This window comes from Varanus komodoensis, unplaced genomic scaffold (genome assembly GCF_004798865.1).
Source record: "Varanus komodoensis strain SLA01 unplaced genomic scaffold, ASM479886v1 scaffold13_1, whole genome shotgun sequence".
NCBI lineage: Eukaryota > Metazoa > Chordata > Lepidosauria > Squamata > Varanidae > Varanus > Varanus komodoensis.
The window spans coordinates 6,833,931-6,853,577 of record NW_025335408.1 but is presented as its reverse complement, the minus strand read 5'-3'; the positions used below and the strand labels follow the sequence as shown (position 1 = coordinate 6,853,577).

The following is a 19,647-nucleotide window of genomic DNA, read 5'->3' as shown; positions in this document are numbered from 1 at the left end:
CTAGTATAGCAATGATATGATGATGATGATGATGATGATGATGATGATGATGATGATGATGATATAAAGGATATGGGATGCATCTAATGGTGCCCTTTACTCAATGGGAGGTTTTTGTTCAATGAAGTCCTATATGAATGGATGGAGGAAGTGGTTTCCGCTGTCCCTCCCTCCCATCTTCAAGAGCTCTTTATGCACCTCTTGCCCCAGTTTGCTTCAGAATAGCATGGGTAAAATGTGGGAAAAAGCAGGCAAGTGAAAGAGGAAATTTATGAAAATCACTGTTCTCAGTATCTTCTGTTCTCAGAAGCCTTGGCTGAAACATGCATTTGTGAACAGGGGGATAGCATGAACAGCACCCCTTTGTTATTATTGGCCAAATACTTGCAATACTAAAATAGTTTTAAGCTTGGCCTAGAAAAGATAGAAGTGTTAGTACCGAATGACTATCTCAGGATACAGTAGAACTGGGATGCTACCAAACAAATTCATGTGGCAACTTTTCAACATCAGGAGCAGGGACTCAGATAATGAACAGCAGCCTAACAGAGGATAAGACAATTCCACATTTAATTGTGAAAGTTGTGTAAAACTTTTTATTTGTTTTTCGGCGCCAGGCTAAGACCTTTTTATTCCAACAATATTTTAATAACTTTTAATATAAGTTATATTTGTTTTAATCTGTAGCCATGGTGGATCTGAAATTTTATTTGTATCATGTTTTATATTATTATTATTATTTATATATGTAAGCCGTCCTGAGGCTCTGTGAAAGGACGGCATATAAATATTCTAAATAAATAAACAAACAAACCTGGTATTTATTTATTTATTTATTTATTTATTTATTTATTTATTTATTTATTTATTAAAACATTTCTATGCCGCCCCTTGCCGTAGCCTCGGGGCGGCTCACAACATAATAAAATACACAATAAATTATGCTAGAATGTTCTTAGATGCATTGCCATATTGAAATCTACAGTGTCTTAGAAAGTGTTGCCTTAAAGGGTTTCAATTTCAAAAAAATTAATCTTAGAATAAACGCTTTGATTGGTGCAATATGTCAAGTTATTGGCTTTGATGTAAATTATTGCATATCTGTTAATTAAATAACATTGCACAGAGTCTTCCGTATGTCTGCAAAATAACCAAACATTTAGGGATAACAATCAGGTTGGGTTAAAGCTCAAGTAAGTACAAGCTGTTTGAAATTGTCTTGCATATTATATTTCTTTTCTAATGCAATGAATATTCACCAAGGGACTTGCAATTTTGAGCACACCATTTTGGAGCTGGATACTAGCCAAATGACTCTCACTCAAGGGACTGAATGCGAGGGATGCACAAGGACAACATGCATATATTTCCTGTGAAGTTGGCAATCCCAATAAACATTAAAAGCAATGTTATGCATGGCTGCTTGATGCTAATACACCTTGATGCTAATACAAAATGTTTACTACATTTGGATAAATGTTTTATATGAACGAATGCTTGAGCAAATTCATTAAAGTTACCTAGCAAAGTGCTGCATGCTAAGCACTTTTGATGGCACCAAGAAGTGGTAGTTAATGAAACACAAAATAGTAAGTGTTGGCCAATAAGTTTGTTAATATTCACCTCTAAAATAAATTACTTGGTGTGCTCATTTCCTACCTGAAAAATGTTATGACAATGTTTCTGGTAATTAAGCATCTCTTCTCTGGCAAGCTAAAATTGGTGGAATGGTAATCCATTCTGCCTATAAATCCAAGCTGTCTTTTGAGAAGTTAGAAGAAAGTATTAAAAATTGCATTACATAGTATGTCATCATTCAAACTGGTGCAGTACACTATCTTTCTGCACATCAGTTTGGCATGGTAATACCTGCAACTGTCATGATCTTAGTTACATATTTTGATTAAGAAGTATCTTCACATAGCTGCCGATAAGGCAATTATCAGAAAATATCAAGCCTGGACAAACTGATTCAGGAAATAGGGGTGCCAGGAATTGGTATTAAAGTCTGCCTCATGTCCTCTGCGGTAAAGCTACTATGGAGATTTCTCATGTCACATTCATATTATAATCTTTTATTCTGATAGATAAGATGGCATAATTACTATTAGTTATCCGCCATGCTGCCTCAGAGCCAGGAGCAGCCTGCGGCACCCCAGCACAGCTTTGCATCACTTCCAATTCACCAGGAACCTTGAATCAGAGGAACACAAAGTTTGCAGGTTAACGTTCAACCTAAAGGCAGCAATCAGCTCTGACCGTTTGGCCTCTTTCTCTTCCTGCTCTGCCCTTTGTCAAAGCATATCGTGTGCAAATGCAGACTGACACAGGTGGGAAAATGACCTGAGTTGTCAAAAGTATGCAGTCAAACCCCATGTTCCCAATTAAATATCTTTATTAACAGCAGATGAGGACGTACAAGTCTTGAGGGGGAAAGCAAATGGCAAGGATGTGCATTGGAGGGAACCCAGCCCAGTCTGAAAACCTAGCCAAACTGAGCCCCATCGGGCTATTTCTGGTGCTGGCTAGAGTGGAAAAGGCTTTCCTTCAAAGCTACCAAACCATATATGGCTCCTGCAGGTAGCTTTGTGCATGATTTGGGCTTTGGAAAGGCAGACAGCATGTCTGTTCATCTGCGGACATTTAGTGCCTGGTGAACACTGCCTGATCTCTCCTGCTCCAAGCAGGAGTGCCTAAAATTCCAGGCTATTGTTGGCAAGCCAGCATGTCCCAGAACACAGCTACAAGCGGCAGCTGCTAAGCAAACCGCAAACTTTCCTTCTGTGTGTGTTTCAGTGAGCACTGTGTGTGACTTGTCTCTTTCCCAACAAGCCAGAGAAAAGACCCGAGAATAAACGACGGAGTGACAGGACAGCGTGTCCTCACATGCTGCCTTGTTCATGACAACCCAGAATGTACGTTTAATGTTTGGGTTAGCATTATGTCCAAACTAGGACACTGTGTATTTTCAGTTTCCACAACGTGTTTGAAATGCAGGGCATGATACTGTCTAGGAAGAAACATAAACAACCAGTTTTGATTGTGGCTGATTTTTCTTACATATGAAGGAATTTTAGTCATAGGACTGTGCAGGGAACATATTTCAGTCACTTTATGGAATGCATAATAATTCAAGCTGACATAGTTTGCTTGGAAAAAGTGAAAATGTAACATTTGCTTACAGAACCTGTGTTTTAGCATCAGTAGTAATGTAACACTTGCTTCTACAATTGCATCCTATTTCCACAGAAAATAAAGCAGAATTGGAAGGAATGTGCCTAGTTAGATCTCTGCCATCCTGAAATCCTTGTAATGTATTGTGTCGTTGCCAGAGTGGGTTCTGAGGCCTCATATTTATTATTTTGATGGTAGCTCTGATTCCTATCTCTTAAAAGTCTTTTAACCTCCTGTTCCTTTCCAACATGCATAACTGAACTATTGGTTGCCCTGACTTTCTAGTTCTGTTCAGTTGCTTTGGATTCAAACTAATAACTTGGATAGTATGTTCTAATTACTAGAGTATGATCTGGTTTTGGTTAAGGGTTTTGTTTTGTCCTTGTTTTTGGAGACCATTGACCTTCATTGTTGTTACATACTCGTCTTCAGCTTTAGACTTGTTAACACATAAGGCGGCAAATTGCTTTATGGTAGTTCACATCATGAAGGAAGGGCTGCTGCTTAAATGATTCAGTGCTCCTTGTTAAAATGTGGGAATTGCATGGAACACGAATTAGCAAATCCTCCAAGGTTTTCAAATGGGAGACTTAATTCTCCTGCAGGTGTTCTAGCGCTTGCGGAGCTGATGTATACATTAATCCCCCAAAGAATTTAAGAAACTGCTTGGAAGGGCTCTTCTTGAGGTTTTTTTTTCTTTTAATTGGAGGCAGCAGAAAATGTGCCAAATTAGGTCTTCTAACTCTTCTCTTTTATGTATAATTTCTTGTACCTTTTCCACAAAGTGCAGGAGCTAAAAGAAAACATTTATTATTCCAGACAGAGAACACATTTGTCTCAACTAACCAAACTACAGAGGTAGCAGGTGCTGTCTTACTCTAGTGGTTGTCTCCCAGGGAATGTGGAGGTAGTGAAAGTGGAGTGATTTGTGACAGTGCCAGATGCGCAGGGAAAGAAGTCTCATCCCACATGAATGGCTTGGGGCCTTTCTTTATGCTTGTTGGAAGGAGTGCCGGGGACCTTGCTGCTTAGCACACAGAAAAGTAAAGTCTCATCCCTGCCTGACTGAAATGAAAAGACCTGGAAGAAGTGTTCTTGGGGATAATGACTTGGAGAGGAGAGAGGCACTGTAGAGGCTTGCGATTATATTCTTTCCATCACACTTATAATTGCATTATTTGTGTTTGTGGAGAACCTTCTCATGCTGAACAGTCAAATCTACCTGCTGTCAGTTCATTCTGTCTTGTAAACTCCTTTCATTCACACCAGAGGCTTCTTAACAGACACCTTGTCAGTTACAGAGTCCAGAGCATGAAGCAAGGCTGGGCAACATGCACCCCCTCCCTGGCAATTTTTGCAGTCGCCCTGCTGCCCTGCAATGGCCAATTTTCCTGCTGCAGTGGGAAAAAATAGCAGTTTTACTTGAACAGAAGGCTCACAGGAAACGTGCCTTGCTTGGATGCAGGATCATACCCCCAGAAGCATTGCATAGTGTGTTCCTCGTATTCAATCTTTTGGGGGCCCTTTGCCATGCCTTCTATGTCTGTCATCCTGTGGTGGTGCCCAGGTTGGTTTCCCAAATTTCTAGATGTTCCCATGGCTCAAAATAGTTTCCTACTGCTGCCTTGCATCTTTAGCTTTCATACGGTTGCAGAATAAATCTGCTATATAAAGGCCCCATTATTTCTGTAGGGATCGCAATACACAGGCATAGCAATATACAAGCATCAAGCCATATAGTCAGTTCATATTTGTGGTAGAGGAGTCACTGCATAGCCTACAGACACTTGCAGGCAGCTTCCTGGCTAACCTTGGATCAGTAAATGGAAACATTTTAAATGGGAACTTTGAAGATACTTTTTATGTACTAAAACTTAAAATTTGAACGTGGGTGTGGGTGTGCATATGTGCATATTATATGGCAGATCAGGGTTTTTATCAGATCAACATACATGGACAATTAATCCAGTAGGAAGAATAATCAAGCATTTAAAATCTGAAATGATACAGTGCTTGAACTGAATTAGATCAATACCTTTCTCATACTTTCACTCAAAGTATTTGTTAGCTTTATCCACCCTTTGAGTTTTAAGGGATGATATAAATTATGTTGGTTCTTTCAATATTGATGATTCATTTGGAAGATAAGTGCAGAGGCTGCCAGTAGAGAGCAACCAGAATGATGATGTCAATATCTAAAAACACCCTGCATACACTGAATAGGGAAAAAATGGTTCACATAAATCATATTTTTAAAAAAAAAATGTGGAGTGGATGAAGCTGTATTACTTAAGGGAGGAATGCAGAAGAAAAGGTCAGAGCCATCTGAATGAAAAGCATGAACGGTCCATGTGTATTTCTTCTCTTTTCTACAGTAATTTTCACTCCCACCAATGTCTTCTGCTACCCCAAGGATTTGAAAACCTCTCTTGTTCTTGTTTTAATTTATTTATTTATTGAAAGGAAGCTGTACTTTTATTTGGTTCTGTTGAGTTTTTCATTCATTTCTCTTGGGGTGTGTGTTCACTTTAAGGGCTTAAAAAAATGTTATAACGATAGTACTGTAAAGGCAATATGGACCTTAGTGCTTCTGATGGCTTTCTCTTTGCACAAGCCCATTGCATTTGCATACTGTCAACGTGTTTCGTGATTTTTTTCAGAATATTCTGATCATGAAATATGGTTAAACATGTTAAAGGCACATAACTTCTTCAAGGTCATGTTGGTGCCACGAATTTCCCCCACTCTTTCATTTTCAGAACTTCGCATGACTCTAATGAATAAAATTTCGAATGTTCCACCATTTCTAAAGGATTATTTTTCACTCTACCCTCTAGGGCAATGTGGGAAGCATTCATACACCAGAGGAATAGTTCAGATTTTACTACTTACCAGTAAAGAAAAATGGGGGCGGGGAGCCAAAGTTTCTCCTAAGGCTTTGATAGTGCTATTAATATTAATTTTGTGTATGTGTGTGGGGGGTGTTTTTTTGGAGTTTGATGCTCTTGAGGAAGAGCTATGACCTGAAAATGTGTGGCCAGTTACTGTTTTTGCTTTCTTTGCTTTTGCTGGGACTATCTGGAGTTTGTTCTTCTGAACTACTCTAAACTGACTTTTCATTTGAGTTTGCGACAAAATATTGTGTGTAGACTACTTCTAGTCAGTTAACTATTCCCAGGGTACTCCATTCCATTCCCCCAATGTTTCACATTAGCGTACCAGTCAATGTTCCATGGCTATTGAGCATGCTCAGTCCTCATTAGGCTATTTTGTAGTTCTCTCTGAGGGTTTTTTTTAATACCTTGAATATTTCCAACTTGTGTGTTGATGGTGCCATTTTGGATCCCTATTGGAAAATAAGTTTGCTATGAATATATGGGATTAGTGGGGTCCAAGGGGTGGTGGTGATGGTGGTTAGAAATAAATATGTTTTTTTCTATTTGCATTGGCATTGTTTCATCACTCTGGAAAAAAATAGCATTCTCTTTGGGGAGTCCTATTTCATTGTCAAGTTATTCCTTGACATCCCTGGATATGTGAAAACTGATGTGGGAAAAATGCTTTATATTTTTGCTTTCCATTTATTCTGCCATTCATTCATATGGTTCCCATAAGTCAAAGAGACAACTTGATTGTATTTAACAACAACAAAACAGCATGACAGTATATTTCCTAACCATTTTTCTGGCTAGATTTGCATTTTCAAAGTGGTGGGCTTTTTGCCACTTTCTCTGTTTGGTTGCCTGCATTTCATCAGTCTAGGCTGAGGGTAGAACTGGGACCCCATAATTAATTCATTTATTATACTTATAACCCAAGGTCACATTTGTCATCTTCTCCATTTTAAATTCAAAACAACTTTTTGAGATCAGGAGTCAGTTATAACCCATATTAATTACAGCATTTTCACTACAGTTTAATGCCACTTATGTTCATTCCCTCCCTCCCTCGCTTTCTGTCTCTCACTCTATATATTTACAACTTTTGGGTTGGAGTGACCATCACTCAGCAGTCTGAGCTAGGTCCCAAGCCATGTTGACAAGGGCATCTAACAAAAAATTGGTGCTACCAGTGATAGGGCTTTTTCAATGGTGCTGCCATGATTTATGAAATCCCTTCCCTTGGTGATCCATCAGGCACCCTCCATTTTTTAAATATATATATATTTAGATGCTTTTTAAAAGCCCATGTATTTTAACAGTACATTGGGTTTGGAGGTTTTACCATTTATGTATGTTTTTCAATTTGGCTATTCTTTGCTGCTCTCTTACTATTATTTTTCATTGATTGTTGGTTTAAATGTGTTGTTTTTTACTCTTATAAGCATCCCTGTGTGTCCTTGGAGGAATGAGAATAAGTTAGATAAAATCTAAGTTGTGTATGTAGATTGCATCCATATACATTTTGTCATAGATCTTCAAAACATTTTTGCAACGAAGCATGTTCCTTGTTAATCACAAAGATGTCTCAGGGTGTTCTGTTGTTTTACAACACAATATGCAAGTCACAAATTGTGTGGATCTATTGTGTATTCAGTATAGACCAGATGGGTACACAGTATAGGACATTCTACAGATGTATGTGGGAGAGGATGACATTAACCTGTGAAGAATTTAACAAGTTCCCATCTGATTCTGTAGAAACACTGTAGTTTGATTGCCATCATTTGTGAAGCTAAAGCTCGTTCCATCCTTCATAGTTCTCTGTCCTAACATATGATATTTAAATGTCTCATCCCATTTCATCAACAGTAGTCATCTTAGTTCTTCCCCTTAGTGCTGAGTGACTCCAGTTCTATTTAAGTAAAAAGATGATGATGCCAAAAGAACTGAGCTTTTACTTTCTTGACCTGTATCGATACATAATGGCAGCTCTTTTATAAACCCCTCCCCTTTAATTAATGTTTTTAATTTCCTGTATTCTCTCCCTTTCAAAACATATATTATGATCTTTCTCTAATGAGCACACATTTGTAGCTTGATTGTTCATTAAATAAAAGTTCCTTTGTTAAGACTGCAAACATAATTTAAGTCTTGCCAAAAACTGATGCATGCAAGTGAAGACTCGTTCTTTAATTGTCTATGCAGTTTTTTGTAGCTTTTGATTTGGAAATATGTAAGATAGTTGCAAGTTGCAACATAAAATACTTTGCTCTTTTGTGCTCAAGAAAAGGAGAGCTGTTGCTCTTGTACAGACGGTATTGTGTTCCCATTCTCCAGTTGTGTCTCGCTATTCCGAAGACTTTCTCTTTGGTCTCTGCATTGTTTGTTCCCATGGATTGCCAATAAAACTTTGGAGGTGTTAAGGGGGGGGGGGAAGCTTGAACAGTGGTGTGCGTTAGGGAAGGGACTGCCATTCTTCCATCTCAGTGCTCTAATCGTTCCCTGAAAGTTCCTCCCTTCCTCCTGCTTCATTCTCAGGTGTAGAAGGTTGAACATTACGAGCATCCAGGAGCCTTTATCCAGTATCCCACAGCAGCCACTTACAGATACACTGGGTTAGCATCTTCCTTCCAACTGAAGACAGTGATCCAGTTTGTACATTGTGCAGGCCTATGTCTGGGTAGTTTAATCCAGGAATAATGGGGAAACTGGAACATACAAGCTCTTTCCAGGAACATCCCTCTGAGTTGTTTTGAGATGTGCAAGTGCAGAAACTCTTGCGGGGTTTGTAATTAAAGGACCCAGAGTTAACCAAAACCATAGGGAATTGTTGAGTTACTTCTGCATTGTTTTAACTGCAAGCATTTGGAGTTTGTGGGTTCAGATGTCACAAACAATCCAAAAGCAGAGTGTTCCTGTCCTGATAAGTGCAAATGGAAATAGCACACAGGCAGCTTTTTCTGCAGATGTACATTTTTGCACATGTGAAATCCATGGCATCTTTAAGGTTATCCTTTAATACAGTAGCCTCTTATCTAACTATATGTGGTTGCCTATGAAAATACAATCATGCAGAGCTGTTCTGATGTTGAAATGATATGTAGAATGCCCATGAAAGCAGGAAAAAGAAACATGTGGGCTTTTGATACGTTCCATGAATCCATGAAGGTCGTGTCAGAAAGGCAGACTGATGCATTAACAATGCAATTCCATCCATGTCAACTTGGACGTAAGCCCGTTTGAATTTAATCCAAAATAAAAGAGCATAGGGTTGTACTGAAAGAAACTTTAAAAATCACATGTAGAGTTTTGATGAGTGAAAAGCAGTGCATTCACCAACGGGATACTTGTAAATGTCCATTTATGTACAACAAAACATGCACAGGAGAATTCTTTGAGAAGATAAGCAGCATAATCAGCTTGTGAAGGACATTAACTTTTCAGAATTACAGTATAGGAAGTTCTGATGGCACAGTTTCTGAGAGGCTGATAAGACAGCAAGGACTGAGGTATTGGGTGCATTCTCTAAGACGAAGGTTAAGGTGCTTGACCTGGTTTGCCCTTTTAGGAAAAGTGGAGAGGAGGGCAAACAAACTACTAAAACAGCAAATAATTAACTCACTGTTAACAGGGAAAAGGAGTAATATACATAACTGTAGCAATTAGACAGCCTGCTTTCTAAACAGCGAGTCATTTAACTTCAAAGTGATTTCACTGGAAGCCTAGGAACTAATTAAAATGAGATTTTAATTCAGAAGACTTTGGAAGATATTTCAAGTACTTTCAGGTTTTCAGGTTGACTAGTCACATTGCTCTGCCACCCACCAGTTAGTTTTATTGCACTGAAACATTTTAATTAGTACCTTAAATGTAACTTTCACTGTATCTTGAGTCATTTAGACGAACCCTGGAAATGTTATCTCTCACTGTACTGTTATTCAATTTCTTTTAATGCTACCTATTGCAAATGATACATAAGGAATTGATTCTTAATACCAGAAGAGAAGCAGAATAAAAAGCAATTCCACAAAACAACAAAAATAAAGAGATAGTGAATTGACTCAGATTAAAGTATATTTTTGATCCCCTAACAGTTTAATTTCTTCAAATTCTGAAAAAAAATAGCCTACAACAAGGTTACTACTGAAAAAGAAATGAAAAGGAGAAGCAATGAAAAAGATAAGGTAGGGGAAAGAAAAAGAAGAAGCAGTAGAGAGAATTATTAAGCTACAGGGAAGTAGATCAAGGCGAAACCTTAGGAATAACTTCCTAACTAGAAAAACAGTAAAGAATGAAATGATTTGTGAAATGTCAGTGTTTCATGAAGCCTTTCAAAAATTAGCTCAAGGCACAATCCTATTCACGTTTAGGTAGAAAAATACCTTGCAGCTCCAAAGATGGCCAAGTTGGCAGGTATAACCAGTAGAATGGATGGCTGGGGCACCCTGAGGGTGGTAGGACATTTTTCTATCTACACAATGCATAGAATTGTGCCCTTAGCCATTCAGTTCATTTTGGAAGCCCTTCCCTGGATGATGATAAAAAGGCTAATGATAAGAAGGCTTTTTATGTTGTGATGGCCCAAATGAGAACTGCTCTTTCCAAGGATGACCACCTTCATATATTTCAGGCATCAGATTACTAATGTTTTAATCCACAGTGAGGTTGATTTTTCCACTGCTGTTTGATGCAATTACTGATTTAGTGCTATTCTATTTCTGTTCTATTGTTTCATTTATTTTTCTGTATTACACTGTTTTCATTATGCTTTTCTTGTTTAAGATTTCTTAAGAATACTATCTTAAATCTGTATTAAAAGACTGGAAAGATACGTGCCTCAGATCTTTCAGGTGAGACTTAACAGGATGACCGCTTGTTTTTCTGCTCATTCAAAAACTAAGAGCTATAGGAAGAAGACTGTCTTCTCCTGTATGTACATATGTGTATATATGCACATATACTTATCTCCAATGGAACCTTAAGATGTTCAGAGGAGGACCTATTGGTTATTCCACAAACAAACTGAATGCCATGTGATAATGTAATGAAAGTGGCTTTCTCAGTAGTGGCACCCACACTCTGGAAAAGTCCCATGTATGTTTGTGAGGAAGAAATGGTGCCAATTTTTAAAACATATTTGATAACACAGTAATGAATGAAGCCACTGCTCTGATGAACTATGGCTTCTGTTTTAACAGTTTAAAGGTATTTATTACTTTATATTGTTTTCAGTGTAAATGTTTATATTGTTCTGAGCCACCCAGAAAGCCTCAGCTATTGGGTGATACATAAGTGTGTGTGTAAAGAGAAGTGGTATCTGTATAATGAATGAAAGTTATAATTGCTGGACTTTTGTTTCTTGAACAGCATTGTGTGTTCATATATACATATCTATAGACACACCCAGACACACAAACACATGTGTCACATGGCAACCTAAAACTGAATGATGGTTCATAAGCAGCTGGTATCAAGGCATAGAAGATTAGTGATTAAAAGACAGAAGATTCTATCCAACATTATGTGAGTGGACTTCCATTTCTGCAGTGGACTTTTAGTTACTTTCTGCCTTCATACACCCCACCCAGATCTGCTCCAGGGGATTTTCCAACCCTTCAGGACCAATTTGAAGGAAGCGTGGGATGGGGGGGGGGGAATCATCCCACCAGTGGTTTCTCTTCCCAGACAAATGGATGGTATTAAATGCAAATCCCACCCATAAACCTTTGACCATTCTTCAAATAGCTCTTTAGATCTTGTCCATTAATCTAATGCTGAAGCTTAAGTAGTCTTACTAAGAAGACAGACTCAGTGCTCTTCAGTTTCAACTGTGCAAGGAATGGAAGATGCATTAAGAGTGCTTTAAAATTAGCAATATGTGGGGTGCATTTTCATTGCTTGGTGAACTAGGTGCTGACAACAAGCATTAACCACAGATTGGAACATGTTTGTTCCAGTCCACCCTCTTCAGTTTAATACAAGGCGTAGGCAACCTGGTACCCTTGACGTATTTTGAACTATAACTCCCAGAAGCTTAAGCCCACCTGACCTATGGGATTATGGAAGCTATAGCTGAACTCCTCTAGAGAGCATGAATGGTGATACAATGCTGGCTTTTGAAGTTGCTACAGGGATTTTCCTGCAGTGCACAGCATTACAGCAGGAGAAAGTTGCCATATTTAAGAAGAAATGTCTTGGAGGCAACCAGTCGTCCTTGCATTCTTTTCTTTTTTACAAATTTCAAGTTGTTTCTCTTCCAGATATGAATTGTGTGAGTCTTGTTGAATTCTTATGAAAACCAAATGGAACAAAATCTATACCTATTTCTAGCCTGTGTGTAAATTCTCCAGAAAAAACAAGAACATCTCTTTGTCCTTTATCCTAAGCACTCGCAATAACAAGAAGACAATGAAAAATATAGCTGGCATGTGTGCATTGTACCACTTATTGCTGCTATTAACGGTCTCTGTGTTTATTTTGCATGCATTTGAGCATTAATGCAGTTGTCAGACTGTATTTTTTGTATTTCATTTCCAGCTGATCTCACTGCTTACATTTTCTCTCTCTCTCAGCTTACATTTGTGTGTACGTGTGTACATGTGTTTTAATTTTTGTGCGTGCACACACCTATCAGCTACTTCATGATTAGGCTAACAATCCACATGGCAAGCTGGTGACTCATGACAGTAGGGCTCCTTATCCTCATCCTCATGGTATAGAACTCTGTCCCCACAATAGGTTGGCCCCTATGGAGCACTATGTATAGCTCCCATAAAGCTCAAAATAAAAGCCGCAACTGACAAGGAGTCACCAGCCTCCTCTGACACTTCATGGATTTGATGAAGTGGCATCTGTGGAAGCATAATAGATTTGCTAGTCCCCCAAGTGCTACAAGATGCTTCCTTGCTTTTGCTGCAACAGTCTAACATGGGTAGCCTTCTGGAAATGGAGCAATGTAGTTTGCAAGAGTGAACGCATGACAGAGTTTGAAGCATGGTCGCTATTCTGATATATTAATTTGAGCACAACAACCACTGAAACTAGAGTACTATGACTTCTGTTGGCCTCTGTGTACCCATATTGCCATCGGCTTCGCTTAATATTTAGGATGGGCCCCTCATCTCATTTATGCCTTTCTACTACTGCTTGCAAAAGTGGGTTTTGATGAAGGCTACCTGCCCTACTGGAATGTAGATATATTGATGATAATCACTGTTGTCATGAGCTGCCTATGGGGATCTTCTGACCCAGTTTGTGTAAGCAGGGCAAGTCCTTTCTTCAGATAGTGAAAATTAAAACTGTACAGCAGCATCACATGATGTAGTCTGAAACCAGTTCAAAAACGGCACCATACTGCTGTTTCTCTTTTCCTTGCTTTGCTGAAGAGGAAAAAAAGCTTTGAAATAACCCTTCCTCTCTTGAAGATATGACAGCTACAGAGGAAATATAACCGTTTACCCAAGGCAGAGGGGGTTTGTTAGCACACCAAAGAAACCAAGGCACTAGAAGAAATGAGGTCAAGGAGAAACTTAGAGGATACTGCAATTAGTATGAATGTGCCCTCTGCTAGGAGGCATCAACTTGCTCATTTTGGTATTTTTCTTGGCTGTGTCCTGATTTCAAATACCCAGAGCTTTTGTATCAGCAGATAAAAGGAAAAAAGCCACAAACACAATTGCCATTATAGATCTAAGCACGTGATGCACTAGCAAAGTATACCAGACAGAAATCCAATTGAATTTCAGTTTCATCCGAGCAGTTGTGCTTTTGGGAAGATGTTCTGTGATATTGGAACAATTCAGAACATTGTTCTATTTATCCAGTTGTTTGGGAGTTGGATGGTATTCTAATGCCTGGTTTTCATCTTTCTCAGGGAATAATATTTACACTTAGGACACTGTTTGTTCCTATTTAAAGACATTAGTTGAGGGTGTTTTGTTAACTTCTTGAGTGAGGAAAAATCAGTGGAATTTAAGAACATCTCATTATAGAGTAGAATTCACAAATTACTATCATGACAAAAATAGTTTGCCTGGTGTTGTTAAATATACCAATTAAAACATAATTTTCTGTACTGGAAATGCACTTGTCAGACATTGCTGAAGCGTGCATTCAACTGGTTGGCATTTTCGCTCCCCCACATTAAATAAAATTCTGCATATTTCAAATATACATGAGAAATTATGAGTATTTTCCATATGGTTCACTGAATCCACATTAATTAAGACTGAAGTCCATATCTTAATGTAGAGCCTAAGGGGAATTTTAAAGGAACTGAAAAATTTCATTTGGCCCTTGTGCCTGTCATTACTGTTGATACTGTGTTTCTTTACTCTGCCGTTTTTGTATTATTAAATCCAGTAGTTTAAAAATCGCATTTGACAGTAGTATGAATAAAAGAGAAAACAGCATCTTAAAGAGAAAAGAATATATGTTTTGCCCCAAAATGTACAGGGTCATTTGAAACATAACCGTAATTTGATGGCATGTGAATGAACCTTCAGCTCAGGTATTCCCTTTTCTTTGCACGTCTTTTGGTTTCCTGAAGGGTTGGAATGGGATGGGTTAAGATAAAATCTATTTTCATAAAATATCTAATCACACACACACACACACACACACACACACTAAATAATGAAAACTCCTTTCTGCTATGCCTTAACTCAGGCAGCTAGAAGTCATTAGCCAGTTAAAAACAAATTAAGTTGAATCCAAATTTAGTTATACCTAAAACAGAGCCATTGAAATTAATGAGATTTGACTTATCACACTAAATCCCATTGAATTTGATGGGTCTACTCTGTGTTTGACTAAATCTGCATCTGACTCACTGCAGTGCTTAAAAAGATGCCAGCAAGCCATATGAAATGAAAGCAGCGTGGGGATAATCTGTATGTGTGCCTCTTTGCCACACTTACGTTGTTTATACTGTTACATGGAGTGGATTATTGAGAAGGAAGTCTTGACTGATCTTGAAGATCATGACAGAAGAAGCATGGGATGAGAGGTCCTCTTTGGCATGTTTGCCCAGGTCCATAATGAACAAATGGTATCAGTTTGCCTATCTTCGTTTCCTTCATTTACCTGTGAACTATAAGTGCCCTTTGAAACAGAACTCATTTTTATTGTATAGTCATAATTTAGAATGACTCATGATGGAACAAAAATCTAATTTCTCTTCTTCAGATAGTAAAATGGTAACGTATGTTGCAAATGATAATTGCATTTGCTTTACTGTTGGATCAGACTATCATAGCTGACTATTATCCAGGAGCGCTAGGTTACTCTCTCTTTTATTAGACGAGAGGACTGCATGCCCAGCAGGAAATAGGCTCATTTCGTATTTGAAGATATTCTCCAAATCCCTTTTGAGAGTTAAATGGAAGCAACTTCTTTCCTTTGCTTAGCAAGAATCTACAGCTAGACTTCAACAGTCAGTGTTGAAGCATCTAGGAAGTTCTCATTTTCAGCTTCCCGAACTGCTATTAGAAAGTAGATATATGCTTTCTTTTTCTTCATTTGTTTGTTTGTTTCTGACGACTTAATAAATGAAGAAAACAATCAGAGAATAAAGACCCAGGAAAGTAGCATTTTTGTTCAACTGTAATGATTAATAAAATGCAAATGAGCTTTAAGGGAAACACTATCTGCAACTAGGATAAATAGTGCCTATTCAGTATACCCAAACAAGATTCTTTTAACACATTTGCTGCAATTTCATCCTTGTAAAACCTGGCATCCTGATTAGAATGCAGGCTTCTGTCTTCCAGAGTGACCAAAAATGAACCTGAGCCCTGAACAAGGCTTCACATGCACCTCAGACTGCCTCCAAAAAGTGTATTTTTTTCTTTATTTCTCTTAAATGTTGATGGGGTATTGAATGACTGACAGGTCCAATCTCTAATCATAGAGTATATTTTACTGGATGTTTGTGGTCCATTTGCAGTGCTTTTGATGCAGGCAAGGATGGAAACGTGACATACCTCCAAGCTTCTCTATGAACAAAAGCCTTCAACTCTTATAAATTCCTGCAATTATCTTTCTGCAACATTGCTGGTTTCTTGCCTGGAGTCACTTCTATGATGTGTACCATTTTCTTTCAAATTCTTGAAAAACCACAAGAACAGGAAAGAGGATACTTTTGATCAATTAATTAATTCCTCTGCTGCTTAATAGCTGAAGAGCTCTGCATGGTTCATAACTATTTCTTGAAGTGCAATAAAAAGAGATACAATAAAATACGGATGCAATAAAACATAGTATAAAATTTTAGTATACAAATTTAGAACAGTCTAAATTTTGAATAGACAACATTTAAAACAGATTGAAACAATTTCAATAAAACGAGACATGATTAAAACAACTGGCATAACCCAATGTATGCCATTAAATCAGAAAAGAGAAGGTGGTTTTAACCATAAAGACATGGAAAGGTCATTGCATAATTTGAGTGGGGGTTTCACTACTGAGAAGGCAGTTTGAGGATCATAGGGTCCAGGTATATTGAGGTCCGGAGAGGGATTCCAACAGGTATTGTGCAAATTACTCACCCCCTTTAATTTGAAGATTCTCACATAAACACACACACACACACACACGCACATATATAAACTTTAGAATTTAGAATCAGAATGAACTTCACTAGCACCACCTGCATCATGTCTGCCATTCTCAGAATAAAGAAGAAATGGGGATAACTGTGTCTTTATTCTGGATAAACTCGAAATGCCAAGCCTATTGTTATACAAAAATCATATTCTTTTGAAATTTGACTAGCTCGGTCCCTCAGAAGAGGCAAACATCCTTGCATATTTCATCCAGTTCTGCCAGGAGCTTTTAAAAGTTGTTGGCAGTTCCCTTTAAAATAAAATCAAAAGATAAGAGTGCATGTCATGTGTGCATGCACCATCATGCAAGTTGGTCCATGTTTGTTAGAGGGATTACAAGCCAGGGTGTGAGTTCAGATGTGACACTGGACTTTTTTTGCTCTGTTATATTAACTTTACTTGGGCTGTTCCTGCGCAATAATATGGCTGGGATACTCAAATAAGCTGCCTTAAATTCATTGTGAAAAGACACTAAGATAACAATTTTCTATGCAGTGTTCTATGGCTTCTAGCATTCCCCAGTCAGCAGGACCCCCTCACTTTTTTCAGACATATTAAAGCCTGTTTGGGCACAATGCAGATTTAGACCAAAAAAAATGTCCTATGATTTCCTGCATGGATGACTGTGGAGTGCTAAGATTTGAATAATTTTTTCCTGTCTGAGTATCCATATTATTACAATTTGATGACATACAATTCTTTTTAGGTTCTGTTCTTATTTTTCTTTGGGAACTTACATGTGAAAGAAGGCTTTTCATACACAGGTGCTCAGACTGAACATATCTGACACCTCCAAGCTACACTGGGAGTGCGTTAGTTTCAGCCAGTACAAACAGCAATCCAGGATGTGATAGGATCAGCACAGATGGCACAGTGCAAAAGAATGACTGTTGGAATAAACAGGGAGTTTTTTCCATGGAGAACTTCAGACAATCATTTGTCATGGTGAAACTAGATGGGTGGCCACTAGCATCTTACATGTACCTTTTAAAAATAAATTCTGAATTGGAATCTAAATGGAAATACTTCTGCTAGAAGATACTCTGATTTGAAATATTCCAAATTATACATTATCGAGATAAATTTACAGTGTTCTTTGAAACCTAGTTGATAGAAAAATATGTTTCATTACTAGTGGATAAGTAATCACTTTGTCTATGAATGCTCTTACATTGGGTTGAGAATTATGTTCCTTCAAGGTCACTGTAATTATTGCTGAATGGGTGTAAATTGAACCAGAGGGTCGGTGATTACATCAGAAAAAGGATACACCAATCAGTTGGAAATGCTTTCGAAGGGCAGTTTCAAAGAACCTTTAAAATAAAGTATAGAACTACAGAAGAATTTTGAAAGGATACACTTAAATTTTGATGGCTGTTTTCATTAGTAGAAATTAACTATACATAAAGTGGCTTAAAAGCAATTTTGCTAAAATTGCTAAAATAGACTGTGATTTCCAGTAAATGAAGTGGGTGAACCCAGCTGGATCAACTTATTTATATTTCCTAGTAGCAAGTAAGAATCATCAAATCCTGCTGATAAAAGAACCAAGGTTTGGATAAGCTTTTGGGGCCATGGAGACATTTAGCAATTTGAGAAACTGAACACAAAATGGCTGCCATGGGAGCAGTGTGGAAAAGTACGAGAAGATTGTCCAAAAGAAAGAGGTGGGGCTGAGTGACAAGACACTAAACAATTTGTTGGGATTCAGTTTTGGGCACTTAGAAACAAATTTCATAGCAATCCCAGCTGTCTTTAAGATTTGAATTAATTTATTGATTTGCTTGAGAGGGAGCCAGTGGCTAAAACAGTGTCTATCCCTGAAATAACATGTCTTCTGGTGTTCCCTAGTAGATGCTACTGCTTTTTTTTTCTTCAGAAGGGGATATCTTCTTTCAATGCATAGGGAGGAAAATAGTGGCTCCAGTCACCTTGGAAGCAGAATCACCATGGAGTATTATTATTATTATTATTATTATTATTATTATTATTATTTATAACATTTTAACAGTTTTCAGCTAAAAGGGTTGTGACTGGGGAATTCAGGGACGTACACCTGCAACTACCAGCAGCCTCTATGTGGTAGTGGAGAATCTGCAAGATCCTATGACTTCTGTAACGCGCTCTACGTGGGGCTACCCTTGAAGACGGTCCGGATACTTCAATTGGTTCAAAACATTGCTGCCAGGCTGCTGACGGGGACTGGGCATTGTGTTCACATGACTCCGTCAGCTTCACTGGCTTCCCATTGAAGTCCGGGCCCAATTCAAGGTGTTGGTGTTGACCTATAAAGCCCTAAACGGCTTGGGTCCTGGTTACCTGAAGGAGCGCTTGCATCCATATATGCCCAGCCGCCCCTTGAGATCGGCGGGGGAGGCCCTTCTCCAGGAACCCCCCGTGAAAGAAATTAGGAGGGTGGGTACTCGGAGGAGGGCTTTCTCTGCGGTGGCGCCTAAGTTATGGAATGAGCTCCCCAGAGAGGTCTGCCTGGCGCCGAAAAACAAATAACGACGACGCCAGGCGGACCCCTTTTTATTCAAGCGGCATTTTAACTGTTATATTATTGGATTTTATCTGGCCAGGGCGGCTTATTTTATACTGTATTGTTGTATTTTTAATTTAATATTTATATTTTTAATTTATATTATAATTATTTTAACTTAGTGATGTAAGCCGCCCCGAGGCTTCGGCGAATGGGGCGGCATAAAAATGTTTTAATAAATAATAATAAAAATAAATAAATATGAGGTTTAGGCTCCCTTTCCTGAAATGGTGGGATTGTTCTCTGAAAAACAAAGTTTGCAATCAAGGCGTTCTGCTTAGAATCAAGGAGTGGATTCAGAACCATAGACCTTACCTGATTAGATGCCACCATCACCCTCCATTACTTCTTGTCAAATCACTAATTCGAAAGTGCACAACTACTGTGAATATATTGCTATTATTTCTCTTTTTAGGTATGTGTCATGAAGACCTTCTAGCTG

The 19,647-nt window shown here is 38.3% G+C and overlaps 1 protein-coding gene across 4 annotated transcripts in view; it reads left to right on the top strand.

Annotated features, from left to right (window-relative positions):
- IMMP2L (inner mitochondrial membrane peptidase subunit 2) overlaps window positions 1-19,647 on the top strand; it is a 520,099-nt gene that overhangs the window by 333,626 nt on the left and 166,826 nt on the right. The gene's annotated exons all lie outside the window — the stretch shown is intronic.